At 42.6% G+C, this 16204-nt stretch overlaps 1 non-coding gene across 1 annotated transcript; it reads left to right on the top strand.

Moving 5' to 3' along the window:
- The first annotated feature begins 15761 nt into the window (after positions 1-15761).
- LOC119935996 lies at positions 15762-15899 on the top strand. The gene has a single exon (XR_005453591.1). It is a non-coding gene; the product is annotated as a small nucleolar RNA SNORA7 (small nucleolar RNA).
- Positions 15900-16204: the final 305 nt, after the last annotated feature.

Genomic DNA, 16204 nt, shown 5'->3' with positions numbered 1-16204 from the left:
ATCCTCTCTTCCTCAGTGTCTTTCAATTATCACATTCAATTTACTGCCAAATCCTGCTGGTTCTTCCTAAATAACATCTCCTTGATCCACCCCTTCCTCTCCATTTAAACAGTACCACCCCCTAGTTCTGGTCTAATAATAATAACAATGATACTACTACTAATACTAATAATAATATTAATAAAAACATTTGCTATGCTCTTCCCGTGTGCCACACAATGTACTGAGCACCATGGCAGACACCAGATAATTAAACACAGACACAGTCCCTACCCAGATGGGGCTCCCATTCTAGGGGGTAGGGAAAACAGGACTTTCAGTCCTTTTTAACAGATGAGGAAATTAAAGCACAGAGAAGATAAGTGACTGGCTCAAGGTCATACAGCAAGCAAATGGCAGATCTGGAGATACAACCCAGGTCCTCTGACATCCAGGCCCATTGGAGCAAGTGATTTAAAGTGATAACAAATCTGGTCAAACTGAAAAAAGAAAGGGGATATTTACTTGGTTCTGAAGCTGAAGGTTGGACCAACCTAATATCTTCTAAGATTGATATAATTCCTTCACTGAGATCCAAACCTTTACCTATGTTCAAGGTTGAGAAATCTCCCCTGGAGGCCTGTTAAAACAGGATACAGTCTTATTTAGGTTGGATTTAGTGTCTAGTCCTGTTTGCAGGCAGGAGAATGAACTAAATGGCTTCTCAAAGTCATTTTCAGCACTGGCATGCTGTGATTAAATTGATCAATCAATAGAATTCATCGAGCACCTACTGAGTAAGCAACATGATACTAAACATTTGAGGGCATGCAATAGAGTTAGTAGACATGATCCCCACCCTTAATGGGCTTACAATCTAATGGGGGGAAAGACAAACACAAAAATCAATTACAGATAGAAGCAGAGAAGCAGCGTGGCTCAGTGGAAAGAGCACAGGCTTTGGAGTCAGAGGTCATGGGTTCAAACCCCGGCTCTGCCAATTGTCAGCTGTGTGACTTTGGGCAACTCGCTTAACTTCTCTGGGCCTCAGTTACCCCATCTGTAAAATGGGGATTAAGGCTGTGAGCCCCACGTGGGACAACTTGATCACCTTGTATCTACCCCAGTGCTTAGAACAGTGCTTCGCACATAGTAAGCGCTTAACAAATAGCAACATTATTATTATATAGGAAGAAGAAAGGTTATATGTTTAAGACCTGATCCGGCTTAAGTAAAAAGGCGTGTATAATAAGAATTGTAAGTAATCGTGCTATTTGGTAAGCATTTACTCTGTGTCAAACACTGCTCTAAGTGCTGGTGTAGTTTCAAGATAAGCAGGTCGGATACAGTCTGTCCCACATGGGGCTCACAAGCTAAGAAGGAGGGAGAACAGAGATTGAATCTCCATTTTACAGAGGAGGAAACTGAGCACAGAGAAGTGAAATGACTTGCCCAAGGTCACAAACACAAAAGGCAAGTGGCAGAGCTGGGATCAGAACCCAGGTCCTCTGACTCCCAAGACCATGCTCTTTCCATAGAGAAAGATGGTCGTCTCATCTCTTTGAATGTGTACTACCAATATTGCCTACCCAGTATCCTCACCTTTCCCAGGTGCTCGTGGCATTAGTCAGATACATGTACTTAAGATATACGTTCCAATTAGCTGCATCCTCTTGCCTTCATTTCACAACAGTCCCAGTACAACTGAGGAAGTACAGTTGAGGAAACCATACTTGTGACAGTGGTAATGAAAATGCTAAAGGAAACTACCTTTGGCTTTTAATTCAAGTAAAATATCTCCATTCTTTCTTTCCTTTTCCAGTTTTTCATCCCAATTTACTCTGTCCTGCAGTGGGACACCATAGTGAAAGGCTTCTGGTAAGAAAGGAAAGAATCTATTAATCTCCCCACTGCTTGTAATAATAATAATAATAATAATAATGGCATTTATTAAGCGCTTACTATGTGCAAAGCACTGTTCTAAGCGCTGGGGAGGTTACAAGGTGATCAGGTTGTCCCACGGGGGGCTCACAATCTTCATCCCCATTTTACAGATGAGGTAATCAATCAATCAATCAATCAATCGTATTTATTGAGCACTTACTATGTGCAGAGCACTGTACTCAGCGCTTGGGAAGTACAAATTGGCAACATATAGAGACAGTCCCTACCCAACAGTGGGCTCACAGTCTAAAAGGGGGAGACAGAGAACAAAACCAAACATACTAACAAAATAAAATAAATAGGATAGATATGTACAAGTAAAATAAATAAATAAATAGAGTAATAAATATGTACAAATATATATACATATATACAGGTGCTGTGGGGAAGGGAAGGAGGTAAGATGGGGGGATGGAGAGGGAGACGAGGGGGAGAGGAAGGAAGGGGCTCAACTGAGGCACAGAGAAGTTAAGTGACTTGCCCAAAGTCACACAGCTGACCATTGGCAGATTCGAACCCATGAACTCTGACTCCAAAGCCCGGGCTCTTTCCACTGAGTCACGCTGCTTCTCCAAGAATGTACTTGACATTCTGATCAGTGAAGGTGCCGATCAGGTACAAGGCACTTACAGAAGAGATTCTACAAATTCAGATGATGATGATGATGATAATAATAACAACTATGGTATTTGTTAAGTGTCAAGCACTGTCCTAACTGCTGGGGTAGATACAAGATAATAAGGTCCCACATGGGACTCACAGTCTATGTAGGAGGGAGAACGGGAATTGAATCCCCATTTTGCAGTTGAGGGAACTAGAGCACTGAGAAGTGAAGTGACTTGCCCAGGGTCACACGGTAGGCAGGTGGCAGATCCAGTATTAGAACTCAGATCTTCTGCGTCCCAGGCCCATGTTCTTTCCGCTAAGCCACGCTGCTTCTCGTATATTTTGGAAGTGCTTACTATGTGCCAAGCACTGTGGTAGATACAGCATGATCTGGCCAGAGAGTCCCTGCTCCACTTGTGGCTCACAGTCTAAGTAGGAGTGAATAGGATTTAAGCCCCATTTTACCAGTGAGGAAACTGAGGGACTGAAAAGTTTCGTGACTAGCCCAAAGTTACACAGGAGGATTAGAACCCGGGTCTTCCGACTCCCAGTCCCATATGCTTTCCACTAGGCCACGCTGCATCTTCAAAGGAAAAAAACCCTCCTGGAGAAGGCCATTTAACCCGGCATTTTATTACGTGCCCAGTCTGAATGTTTATTTTTGCTGGCCCCTTAGCCATTTCCACTACACAAATCAGTTCTACTTCGTTGTTTGGCACTTTCTGATGAGACATGTATTTATTATGTCCCAAGGACCGGCGAAACGTCTGGTAAATGCTTCCTCTTCCTTATCGAAGAGCAGAATATATGGTGTCTGCCAGAGAAGGACAGACCACCTCACCCTGTTACATTGCTGGAGGCCTCTTTATGAGGAGGTCTCTTGGCAAATACTTAATCACTTTGCAGAGTATCCCCACCAATTACTGCAATAACCCTTAACATTTACATATAATGTCAGCAAATGATGTTTATATGCTTCTAGCCTTTGTGATTTATGTTTATGTGTAACTGTGCGCATCCCTGCTTGCCAGTGTGGCTGAAGTTGGCCGATGCAGACCCATGACAAAGAGATGGGTATGATGTAACCTTCCCCTTGGCTCACAGTGTGATGTGACGATGCCAAACTAGCTCTTTTCCTCCCTTCAAAGCCCTACTGAGAGCTCACCTCCTCCAGGAGGCCACCCCAGACTGAGCCCTCCTTTTCCTTTCCTCCTCCTCCCCTCCCCATCGCCCCCCCTACCCCGTTCCCCTCCCCACAGCACTTGTGTATATTTGTACATATTTATTTCTCTATTTTATTAATGATGTGTATATCGCTATAATTCTATTTATTCTGATGGTATTGACATCTGTCTACTTGTTTTGTTGTCTGTCTCCCCCTTCTAGACTGTGAGCCCATTGTTGGGTAGGGACTGGCCCTGTATGTTGCTGATTTGTACTTCCCAAGCGCTTAGTACAGTGCTCTGGACACAGTAAGTGCTCAATAAATACGATTGAATGAATGAATGAATGAGTGAATGATGTCACGTGTTGCCATTTTGCAGACATAGGCCGGAGACCGGTCGGAGACCACCCGAACCTAGAATCCTTCTCTGAAGGCCCTCTGCCCCTCCACTTGCTTCAGATCCTTTGGTCTGCATTCCCTTTTGTATTCCCTACCAGAGAAGCAGCATGGCTCAGTGGAAAAGAACATGGGCTTTGGAATCAGAGGTCATGGGTTCAAATCCTGGCTCCGCCACTTGCCAGCTGTGTGACTTTGGAAAAGTTGCTTAACTTCTCTGGGCCTCAGTTCCCTCATCTGTGAAATGGAGATTAAGACTGTGAGCCTCCTGTGGGACAACCTGATCACCTTGTAACCTCCCCAGTGCTTAGAACAGTGCTTGGCACATAGTAAGTGCTTAATAAATGTCATTATTATTATTATTATTATTATTATTATTATTATTATTACCAGGTCCCTCTGAACATGAAGCGGCATGGCCTAGTGGATAGAGCACAGGCCTGGGAGACAGAGGGACCTGTGTTCTAATCCCAGCTCCGCCACTTGTCTGCTGTGTACCCTGGGCAAATAACTTCACTTTTCTGGGCCTCAGTTACCTCATCTGTCAAATGGGGATTACTACTGTGAGCCCCATGTGGGACAGGGACTGTGTCCAACCTAATTTGCTTTTATCCAACTCAGTGCTTAGTATAGAGCCTGGCACATAGTACGCACTTAACAAATACTATAATTATTATTATTCTAACCAGCCAAACTCAGGAATAGCAGCCATGGTGGAGGGAGGCTAGGTGATGAAAAAAAAGCCCACTGGGCATAACTAGAGCCATAATGAACAGGGGACAAGCCAACTGAAACCTAGACTGTCCAGTATAAATCCAGACGACCAGCCCCTCTTGTGTTCATCCTGCCACCCCCTACTAAATGACAAGATTTAAATGACAAGTCTTATTCTTCCTTCATAACACCCCTGAGGGCCTAATTTCATTCATTCATTCATTCATTCATTCATTCATTCAATCGTATTTATTGAGCGCTTACAGTGTACTAAGCGCTTGGAAAGTACAATTTGGCAACAGATAGGGACAATCCCTACCCAACAACGGGCTCACAGTCTAGAAGGGGGGAAACAGACAACAAAACAAAACAAGCAGACAGGCAACAATAGCATCAAAATAAATAAATAAAATTATAGATTTATACACCTCATTAATAAAACAAATAGAATAATAAATTTGTACATGTATACGCAAGTGCTTGTGGGGAGGGGGTAGGGCAGAGGGAGGAAGTAGGGGTGATGGGGAGGGGAGGAGGAGCAGAGGTGCAAAGAGCAGCATGGCCTACTGGAAAGAGCATAGTCCTTGTAATACCAGCTCTGCCACTTGCCTGCCTTGTGACCTAGGGCAAATCACTTAACTGTTCTGTGCTTCAGTTTCCTCATCTGTAAAATGGGGATTCAATCCCTGATCTCCTTCCTACTCAGGCTGTGAACCCCATGTGGTGCAGGGTCTGTGTCTGACATGATTATCTTGTATCTACCCCAATGCTTAGAGCAGTGACTCACACAGAATATGTGCTTAACAAATACCACAATTATTATAATTATGAATCGAGTTAACGGACGTCTGCCTAGAGCCAAACCGGCACTTGCTTAAACTGAAGAGTCCATATTTATCTTAACTGGGGCCTTCTATGAACCTTCCCAAGAGAGCAGGAAGTAGAGGGATAGGCTGGAAAATGACATTTGTTCATCAGGCAGATGTGCTGGCATCTGGATAAGGGGAACAAATATTGCAGAGATACTGCAGAGAGTCTTTTAGACTGTGAGCCCACTATTGGGTAGGGACTGTCTCTATACGTTGCCAACTTGTACTTCCCAAGCGCTTAGTACAGTGCTCTGCACACAGTAAGTGCTCAATAAATATGATTGATTGATTGATTGATGGTACATAAATCTAAAGATGTTACCCCTGCCTACATCAGCGCTCTTTCAGTAAGTGTTATTTAGGTGCTGAGGGTTCATTGGCCCAGTGTGTCTAAATCACAAGAGGAATTTTCCAGAAGAAAAAGCCTTTCAAAAAGTACATCTTGCCCTATGTAGACCCAGCCAGTAGGTGTTCAATCAATACTGCTGAGCGACTGACTGAAAGGGTACAAAACAGAATCTGTCTGATACCCAGATGTTAAACTGCACAACCCCAAGATGTCTCACTTCCTGGTAAGCTGCTCATCTGCCCAGAAGCTAGTGTGTTTTTCTTCCATATTGCTAGTAGTCATAGGCACAGTAGGCAGAGTAGGCTTGACTTGCCCATGATCAGTGGTGGTGAAAACTGAGCCAGGGAGGTAGGATTATGCCACAGAGAAAAACTAAATCCCCACCTTTGAAATTCAAGGTGAATAGATTTTAAAAAAATATTAACAAGTGGTAGATAAAAACTTCTTTCTGTAAAGTGTGGGGCTGTGATGTCAGTCTTTCCCTAACCTTTTTTTAACTGTATTTGTCGATCAATCAAACTAGTCTTCCCAAGTTCCTTCTTAGCCCTATTTCCAAACTACCCATGCCAAAATAATCCATTAAATATCCTTCTTGTACTCAGTCTCCCGCTCCTACCTCTCCTCACCCATCTCCTAATAAAACCGAGCCCTCGTACTTTGTTCCTCTAATGCCAACCTACTTACTCTTCCCCAGTTTCATCTATCTTGCCACCAATCCTTTGCCCACATCATCCTGCTGGCCTGGAACTTCCTCCCCCTTCATATCTGACAGTCCTCCACTCTCCCCACTTTCAAAGCAATCCTAAAATCACATTTCCTCCAAGAGGCCTTCCAAGACTAAGCCCTCATTTTCCCTATTTACCCTCCCTTCTCCAGAGCCTATGTATTTAGATCTGTAAACTTTAACTGCTTCAGTCTATCAATCAATCAATCAATCGTATTTATTGAGAGCTTTCTATGTGCAGTGTACTGTACGAAGCACTTGGAAGAGTACAATGCAAAATAATTAGCTGACAAGTTCCCTGCCCATAACGAGACTACAGTGTAGAGAGTGAGAGACATTAATATGAATAAATGTACGTTTATGTTTCATTTGATATTCACTCCACCCTCAGCCACATAGCACTTATATAAGTATACTTATATCCTGCTATTTCCTCTATCCATAAAGTATTTTAATGTCTATCTCCCAGTCTAAACTTTAAGCTCCTTTTTTAACGGTATTTGTAAAGTGCTTAACTGTGTGTGACAAGCACTGTTCTGAGTGCTGGAGTAGATATAAGCTAATCAAGTCAGGCAGAGTCCCTGTCCTACACGGGCCTCAAAGTCTAAGTAGGAGAGAGAGCAGATATTGACTGCCCATTTTACAGCTGAGGAAACTGAGGCACAGAGAGTCTAAGTCACTTTCCCAAAGTCACACAGCAGATCAGTGGAGTCAGGATTAGAACCCAGGTCCTCACTCCCAGACCCATGCTCCTTCCACTGAGCAACACTGCTTGTGGTCAGGGATCGTTTCTGCCAACTCCACTGTATTGTCCTTTCCCAAGTGTGTAGAACAGTGCTCTGCACCCAGTAAGTGCTCAGTAATTACCACTGATTGATTAATTAAGTGTTCAGTAAATACCTTTCATTGATTTATCTGGGTACTAATTCTTTGGACTCTCTGGCCACCTCAGTTTATTCTGCTGTTAACCAGGTTTCAGGGTCTTTAATCTCAGTCAACCAATCAATAATAATGGTGGTATTTGTTAAGTGCTTACTATGTGCCAAGCAATGTTCTAAGCGCTGGGGTAGATACAAGGTAATCAGGTTGTCCCACATGGGGCTCACAGTCTTCATCCCCATTTTACAGATGAGGGAACTGAGGCACAGAGAAGTGAAGTGACTTGCCCAAGGTCACCCAGCTGACAAGTGGCAGAGTCGGGATCAGAGCCCATGACCTCTGACTCCCAAGCCCCTCCTCTTTCCACTGAGCCACGCTGCTTCTCTAGTCAATCAATGGGATTTACTGAGCACTTTCTATGTGCTCAACAGGGCACTAAATCGTTGGGAGAGCACAACAGAATTATCAGACACGTTTCCTGCCCATAAAGAGCTTACAGTCTAGTGCTGAAACTTACCGACAGTCATGCCTTTATTGTCCTCCGATACAAAGGGCCATCTGGCTCTCCAAATACCCCTGCCTTTCCTCCTCCTCCTCACCTACCCGCAAACCCCCCTCCCCAGATGCATCCTCTGCCTGGGCAGCCTACATGTATTTGGAACATAAATTTGTTTGGCATCTACAGAATCTGAGTCTGGTATGCATACCTTCAGATATCTGCCCAGCTATGATGTTGTGAGGAATAATGATTAATTACGATTATAAGGCACTTTGTAAATCTAGACTGCCATAAAAATGCCTATTGTTGTCATTATTGTTAGTAAGAAGTAACAGTCCAGCTATCCATAGTTGGACTTTGGCTTAGAGACAAATGACCCTTCTTCTTTGCTCTCACACCTCCTGACCATACCTAACACAATCAGAAGTCTCTCATCCACAACCAATATTTCAAGGCGGGTATGTCACAATGTGTTGTGAACGCATAAAGTTTATGACACTGACAGTGGTTGCTCATTTACGAATACCAGTGATATTTAAAGCCCTTAATAATGTAGGCCTGAAGTACTTGCAAGATCACCTCTCGCTGTCCTACATCCTGTTGAGACAATTGAGGTCAGCCAGCAGCCTCTGTTGTGTAAGTCTAAGTTTAAAGAGACCTGGCGTAAGGAGACCTGGCAGTGGAGCAGGGAACTCCTTTGAATTCCTTTGCCTTTTTCCCATGAGGTGGGCAAGGCCCACTCTGAGGTCCTTTGTAATGGTTCCTATTGTTTAGGCAATAAACACTTTGCCTCCTCTCCCACTTTTATTTATTCGGCTGACTTGGCCCAGATAAGATTGGGCTGACCTTACCCACTTGTAAATTGTGTGAAATCTAGAGGTATAGATGTTCTAAGTTCTTTATACATAAAATAAACAAAAAACACATTTAAAAAGAAAGAAGGCCCAGATAAGCAGGTGCCTCGAGGTAGAGAAAATGGGAAATGTGGGCGTTTGAAAGATGATGTGAATTAGCTTTCTGCCTCTTTATTACCCAGCTAAACTCCTGAATTTATCGCCTATCAAAGAAATGCCTATAAGTAGAGTCAGAAAGTTTGCACTGGATTCCCACATCTACCTCAGTACTTAGTACATTGCTTGGCACATAGTACATGGTTAAAACCCACAATTATTATTAGCGGTTTAGCGGAAAGAGCATGGGCTTGGGAGTCAGAGGTCGTGGGTTCTAATCCCCGCTCTGCCGCTTGTCAGCTGTGTGACTTTAGGTAAGTCACTTAACTTCTCTGTGCCTCAGTTACCTCAACTGTAAAATGGGGATTAAGACTGTGAGCCCCACGAGGGCCAATCTGATTACCTTGTATCTACCCCAGTACTTAGAACAGTGCTTGGCACATAGTAAGTGCTTAACAAATACCATCATTATTAGTATTATTAGTAGTAGTAGCTTCAGGTATTATGATGGAAATCAAAATTCATCATATTTCAATTTATACAATCAGTTGGGAAAATGTAGATCCCCTGTGGGGCAGGGGCTGGGTGTGAACTGCTTATCTTGTGTCATCTCAGTGTTAAGCAGAGTTCTTGGCCCATAGTAAGATCTTAATAAATACCATAATTAAATTATCAACATATTCCTGGGGCTTATGAACCTAGATTATATTTCAGATGGAGTTCCCCTCTCCCTTCTTTTAGGTACTAATAGATTTAGATAGATAGATAGATAGATAGATAGATAGATAGATAGATAGACCAGATATAGGATCTGCTATGCATGTGGCAGAAGGATCCATAGACTAGCAGACTAAGCTAGCTCTAAGAGATTATCAATGGGAAAATAAACATGCTGAAATAATTTGAAAACAGACCCATAATTCATCAGTTTAGTCATTCCCATTTCTATCAGATGCAGTATCATTGTGATTCTGAGAGTTGTGAAAAATCTGGTGAAAAATTTTGCAGGCGGGTTAAAAAAAACTGAGGACATTATTTCGAAAATGTAGTTCTACACTGGATAATCAAAATAGTCCTCAAGGGTTTGCATAGAGGTAATTGAAAGTCAGAAGTCTCTAACTGACCTTTTTTATTTTTTTCTCAGCAGGGGAGGGGAAGGTTGTGGAGATTGATGGGAGTTTTTATCTCTGAATAATGAGGCTCTTAGGTCCACTTGACAGCTGCCCAGTTATGACTATGTATTTAGACTACTGCAAAGGCTTATTTAGACCTTAGCACAGGGACATCTAAAAATCAAGTGTTCTGTTACCATTAACAGTTGGGATCAACTATAAGGAGCCATTTGGTACCTCTGTTAAAGAAGTACAGGAACTTCTTACTGAAATTATCATTAAATAAACAGAAGTATCCTCCCATGTGCAAGTTCACTTTATTAATTTTTGAAAAGAGGAGTAAATTTGTGGAGAGTTGACTCCAGTAGATTAAGGTTGGTAGGGTTTGGAAGTCAAAACAGTGGGTGATCGAAGCAATCAATTCATAGCAAAGCAAGATGGAACAAACTAGAGAAAGATCACCTAACATTTCCACTTGGCTGATCACTGGCAAAATATACACGTGCACACATTCCAACTTTTCATTTTGGGTGCAAGGATGAACAGGGAGCATGGGAACTAGGAAGGCAGATTTCTGAAGCTAGCAGAACAGAAAACCATTATTTGGATCTTTTCAGCCCTGAATGGAAATTTTCAAGACTTCTCAGAGACCTGGAATGAGCGAGGCTGGGTATCCTCATCAAATTATGGGGGCAATCACTCCCATAGAGTTGGCACCTTTGCATATATATATGTGGGGTTTGGGAGAAGGGGGGGTACACACACCCCCACACACACCCACACCCCCCCCCACACACATATGTGTGTATATGTATATATATATTCCTAAGAGTATAGAGTATAGAGAAAATCTTAATTTTAAAAGCAGGTCCTTAAAGACCTCTTCACCCAGAGTTACTCAGTATTGTTGTTTACTTCAAAACTTTAATCAGCCTTGCAATTAGCAACTTGCCATTCCTGATTTGTAATTATGTCAGGCTTGTGGACAGGGATGGGAGTGGTGGGCTGGTTAAAAAAAGGTTTAAATGGTATGATTTTTTTTTCTGTGGTGATGGGTCCTTATTTGCATGATTGATTTAATGGATTAAAAAAAACAAAACAGTACACAAATAAAAGTAAATCCCCTCACTCTTACATCAATAGAAGAAAATTTCACAGACCCTTGCCCTGTAACCACCAAAGCAAGACTGGCACTAAGATAGTTACGAATCCACCTAATTTGAGCCCTGTGTTCTCAGAATTTTAGGCCACATTTAGCCCGGTGCTTCTGATACAGACGATTCTTGGATTACTGTTGGTTCCTTCATTCTGGAGTAGAATCAGCACTAGTAATTGAAACTTTATGGGATCCTGAGCCACACTCTCCAGAGACCCCTGAGTTTGTTTTCCCGTGAATCGGCTTTGAAGCAGGCTATAGCAATATCAAGGATATGGAAAATAACCACTGATACCTATATAGGTGTGACCTGGAATATAGTTAATTGCCCCTGACCTTGCTACTTGCTGTTGACTTTAAAGGTAAGGGACGAGCTGGTCATTGTCACTTTCAGGACACTCCATTTGTGGCAACAGGGAAAACGTTTGGCTAATGTGAAGGTGCTGTTCCTCCTCTTCCCTTTTTTCCTCTTCCTTAGCTATCTGGGAGATGTGACCACCATAGATGAGTAGGTACATATGAACAGGATGTGGAGATCACTGGCAGCATCAACACTTTCCTTCCCCTCCTGCCTCCCAAGGTAGCCATAGGGTGAAAAGCAGAGATTAGTGTGGCAGAGATTGTGTTCCAGGCACTTCAAGACATAATACAGTACTGCCAAGGTCTGTTTTATTTCCGTCATATTGGTCCATACTATATCTGTATTCTCCCAAGTGCTTAGTACAGTGCTCTGCACACAGTAGGTGCTTAATAAAACTATCGATTGATTGTACCACTGGCTTCAATGCAGCTGGGAAGGCAAGTCACTTAACGCTACTGTTCTGTCATTTCTGGCATCCTGAAGTGCGATAATAACATTGAACCTGGATGTAGTCGTCAGTATGCAATGTATTCAGTGATGTTCCTGGGAAACAGTGCTTTGCACATAGTAAGCGCTTAATAAATGCCATTAAAAAAACAAACAAAAAAACAGTGTGTCCTGGTTGTAGACAGAGCACAGGCCTGGAAGTCACTTGCCTGTTCTCTGGACCTCAGTTGCCTCATCTGTAAAATGGGGATTCAGATTATGAGCCCCCCATGGGACAACCTGATCACCTTGCAACCTCCCCAGCGCTTAGAGCAGTTGCTTTGCACATAGTAAGTGCTTAACCTGTATATATATATATATATATGTTTGTACATATTTGTTACTCTATTTATTTATTTTACTTGTACATATCTATTCTATTTATTTTATTTTGTTAGTATGTTTGGTTTTGTTCTCTGTCTCTCCCTTTTAGACTGTGAGCCCACTTTTGGGTAGGGCCTGTCTCTATATGTTGCCAACTTGTACTTCCCAAGTGCTTAGCACAGTGCTCTGCACACAGTAAGCGCTCAATAAATACGATTGATTGATTGTTCTGTGTCCTTGGACAAGTCCCTTAACTCTTCTATGCCTCAGTTCCCTCATCTGTAAAATGGGGATTAAATATCTGTTCTCGCTAACCCTTAGGCTGTGAGCCAGATGAGGGACAGTGACTGTGTCTGACATGATTATCCTGTATCTACCCCAGCGCTGCATACTGTACAGTGTAAGCATTTAACAAAAACCACCATTATTATTAGTTCTTAGGGGTGTGAAAGAGCTAGCGCTCCACCCAAACTCCCCAGTAAAGTGTGGTGCTGGAAAAATGGGCTGTTGGTCAACCCTGAAGCGCTATCTATCGTAAAACATTTCACAATAGAAAGTAGAATGTAAATGCAAACTGAATGAGTGGATCCTAATTCAGTCCTCTGCATGGCTACCGCTCGGGCCGCCTTTAGGATTATTCTGTCCTGTGAGCCGGGAGAACAGTTGGTATCAGCTGGGGAGCTCCTGCTAGGATTCCTCAGATTTGACCTTCAGGGAACTGGGGACAGAGAACTTCCTGTGGAGAGTGCCCATCTCGGGATTTACCACTTCTCTAGATGACAAAAACTGCAGTCTGCTGTCCTCTAGGGCACAATGCATGGCCCATCTGTTCATCAAGCTTTAGCCTGATTGATGTTGTAGGGAGACTGTGGCTGTTGGGGAGGAATAGACATCTTATTTAAATTTTTGTGCTTCCACTATCCATAGCCCCAGATGATGCGGTTTCATTGCGTGGCCTTGGGCAGATTTCTTGGCTGTGCTCTGCCTCAGTTTCCCCCAGTTATAAAATGAACAAAATCACTCTTACCACCTGCTTCCCCCTGTGACATGCTGGGAGGATTAATGATAATGTTTGTAAAGTGGTATTAAAATCCTCTAAGTATTTATAGATGCAAATTATAGTCTATCCCATACTGACACTGAATTCTCAGTTCTTTCCTTATGTAACTATAGAGATCATTAGAGAAATGACAGTTATGAAAATAATCAGCACCCTATTAATGAAGGTTAAAACTAGATTTCTACTTGTAAGATAAATCTAGTAAAGCTCATCAGCAACACAAGATAGGGGGAAAAAATCTCAGTAAGTGGAGTGTAGAAAAACAATAGTCAACAACCTAACCCTAATGAGTAATCTGGAGTAAATGGAATTTAAAACTTCTGGTATGACAGATGTTTAAAGATGCTGACCTGCGAGAGTTTAAATGACATATATTTATATATATATATTCAGATTGCTTTTCATGATTGTTTAAATAACCGTTATGACCAATGCCATGAATTGTATACATGGGAACATGTTCCATGCCAAAGGTGCCTTGATTCCATAATAAAATGTCCATTGTAAATGTATCCTAAAGGAGCATAACTACAACATGATGACTTGTTAATCCATTGGCCTGGATTTTGTTTATGGAATGGGCACTTGCTGAAACCACTGTGTTTTGGTTCACCAGATTTCAGCAAGTAATTTGAAGTCCTTTTTACCAAAGTGGTTTTTTTAAAATTCCCTTTCCTCTCTTCTGTCACTGGGACATTCCCAACACAGGATAAAGGAGAAGGAAAAAAAAAGGGGGCTGGGAAGCCAGGAGGGGGAGAGTGGGGAAGAAACCCTCAGTGCGTATGTATTCCACAAATATTTGTGATCAGATAGTTACAGAAGAAGCTCAAGAGGTATATGTAGAGTTGGGATTATGACTATTCATATTCCCTCAATAATTCATTCATTCATTCAATCGTATTTATTGAGCGCTTACTGTGTGCAGAGCACTGTACTAAGCACTTGGGAAGTACAAGTTGGCAACATATAGAGACGGTCCCTACCCACCAACGGGGTCACAGTCTAGAAGGGGCAGACAGACAACAAAACAAAACATGTGGAGAAGTGTCAAGTCATCAGAATAAATAGAAATAAAGCTAGATGCACATCGTTAACAAAATAAACAGAATAGTAAATATGTACAAGTAAAATAAATGGAGTAATAAATCTGTACAAACATATATACAGGTGCTGTGGCGCTTAGTACGGTGCCCTACACACAGTAAGCGCTCAATAAATACAACTGATTGAACGAATTCGTTTGAGATTTTTATTTAGTTTTAGTGTGCTCACGACCTCTCTGGCTTTATTTTTAAAGGATGAAGTTTGAAATGTATGAAGTGGGTGAATTGGAGAAGCAGCGTGGCTCAGTGGAAAGAGCGTGGGCTTTGGAGTCAGAGGTCATGGGTTCAAATCCCAGCTCTGCCAGTTGTCAGCTGCGTGACTTTGGGCAAGTCACTTAACTTCTCTGGGCCTCAGTTACCTCATCTGTAAAATGGGGATTAAAACTGTGAGTCCCCCCGGGACAACCTGATCACCTTGTAACCTCCCCAGCGCTTAGAACAGTGCTTTGCACATAGTAAGCGCTTAATAAATGCCATTATTATTATTATTATTATTAATGGGTAGAGCATGGGCCTGGGAATCAGAAGGACACAGGTTCTAATCCTGGCTCTGCCACTGGTCTGCTGTGTGACCTTGGGGAAGTCACTCAAATTCTCTGTGCCTCAGTGACCTCATCTGTAAAATGGGGATGAAGACTGTGAGTTCTATGTGGGACAGGGACTGGGTCCAACCTGATTAACTTGTATCTATCCCAGTGCTTAATAGAGTGCCTGGCACCTAAGTGCTTAACAAATTCCTTAAAAAAATTGTGAAGGGAAGGAAGTCCTAGGTGGGGACAAATAAAGAGAGAGGATAAAATTATTTGAAAAATTACAAGTTATACATAGATTTACAGCTGTGTCCACCAAGGTTGAAGTAGCTGAGGTGGATGGACTGCACATGAGAGCACAGACTTGATGAGGGAAGGTTTCTTGTAGGAGGCAGGTTTTTAGTTAGAACCTTGAAGAAGGAGCAGGTCAAGGAGAGAGGGAAAGCCAAAGGCTGGGAGGAGTTTCTTGAGCAAAATGAGATTTAGCAGCTCCAGAGTCCTCGGTCAAGAGCCTAAGTTGATGTAAAAGAATAGAGAGCCCCTTAAGGCTTTTGCATCCTCTCGGGGTTGCACCTGGAGAGTTTCCTGTACTCTACCAGTCTTGTCTACAGGTAGAAGAGTCAAGCAGAGGCATACCCATTCCATTCCTAGCTTGGGCAGTGGCTAGCTAGTGGAAGGCAATCTGCTACAGGTCAAAACTCCCCTATGCTGGGCAGCAGTGGCATGGGAGAGAGTCGAGGGAGGAGACTCAAGTTTATCGCCTGGAAGGAGGCAATGGTAAACCACTTCTGTATTTTCACCAAGAAAACCCTCTGGATACACTACCGGAATGAATGCAGGTGGAGGTGGGGCATTCTGGGAGAGATGTGTCCCTGGTGTCGTTATGGGTCGGCATAAGACAAGACAGGAAGGCTTTTGAGAGGAGTAATGCAATTCTGTCAATATTTGTTTTCAGAAAGTTGATTCTTGGTGAGTCTTTATGGAAATTTACCACAGGC

The sequence above is a fragment of the Tachyglossus aculeatus genome, chromosome 12 (assembly GCF_015852505.1).
Source record: "Tachyglossus aculeatus isolate mTacAcu1 chromosome 12, mTacAcu1.pri, whole genome shotgun sequence".
NCBI classification, from domain to species: Eukaryota; Metazoa; Chordata; class Mammalia; order Monotremata; family Tachyglossidae; genus Tachyglossus; species Tachyglossus aculeatus.
The sequence above is the reverse complement of the archived record's forward strand: the minus strand, read 5'-3'. Positions and strand labels throughout refer to the sequence as shown.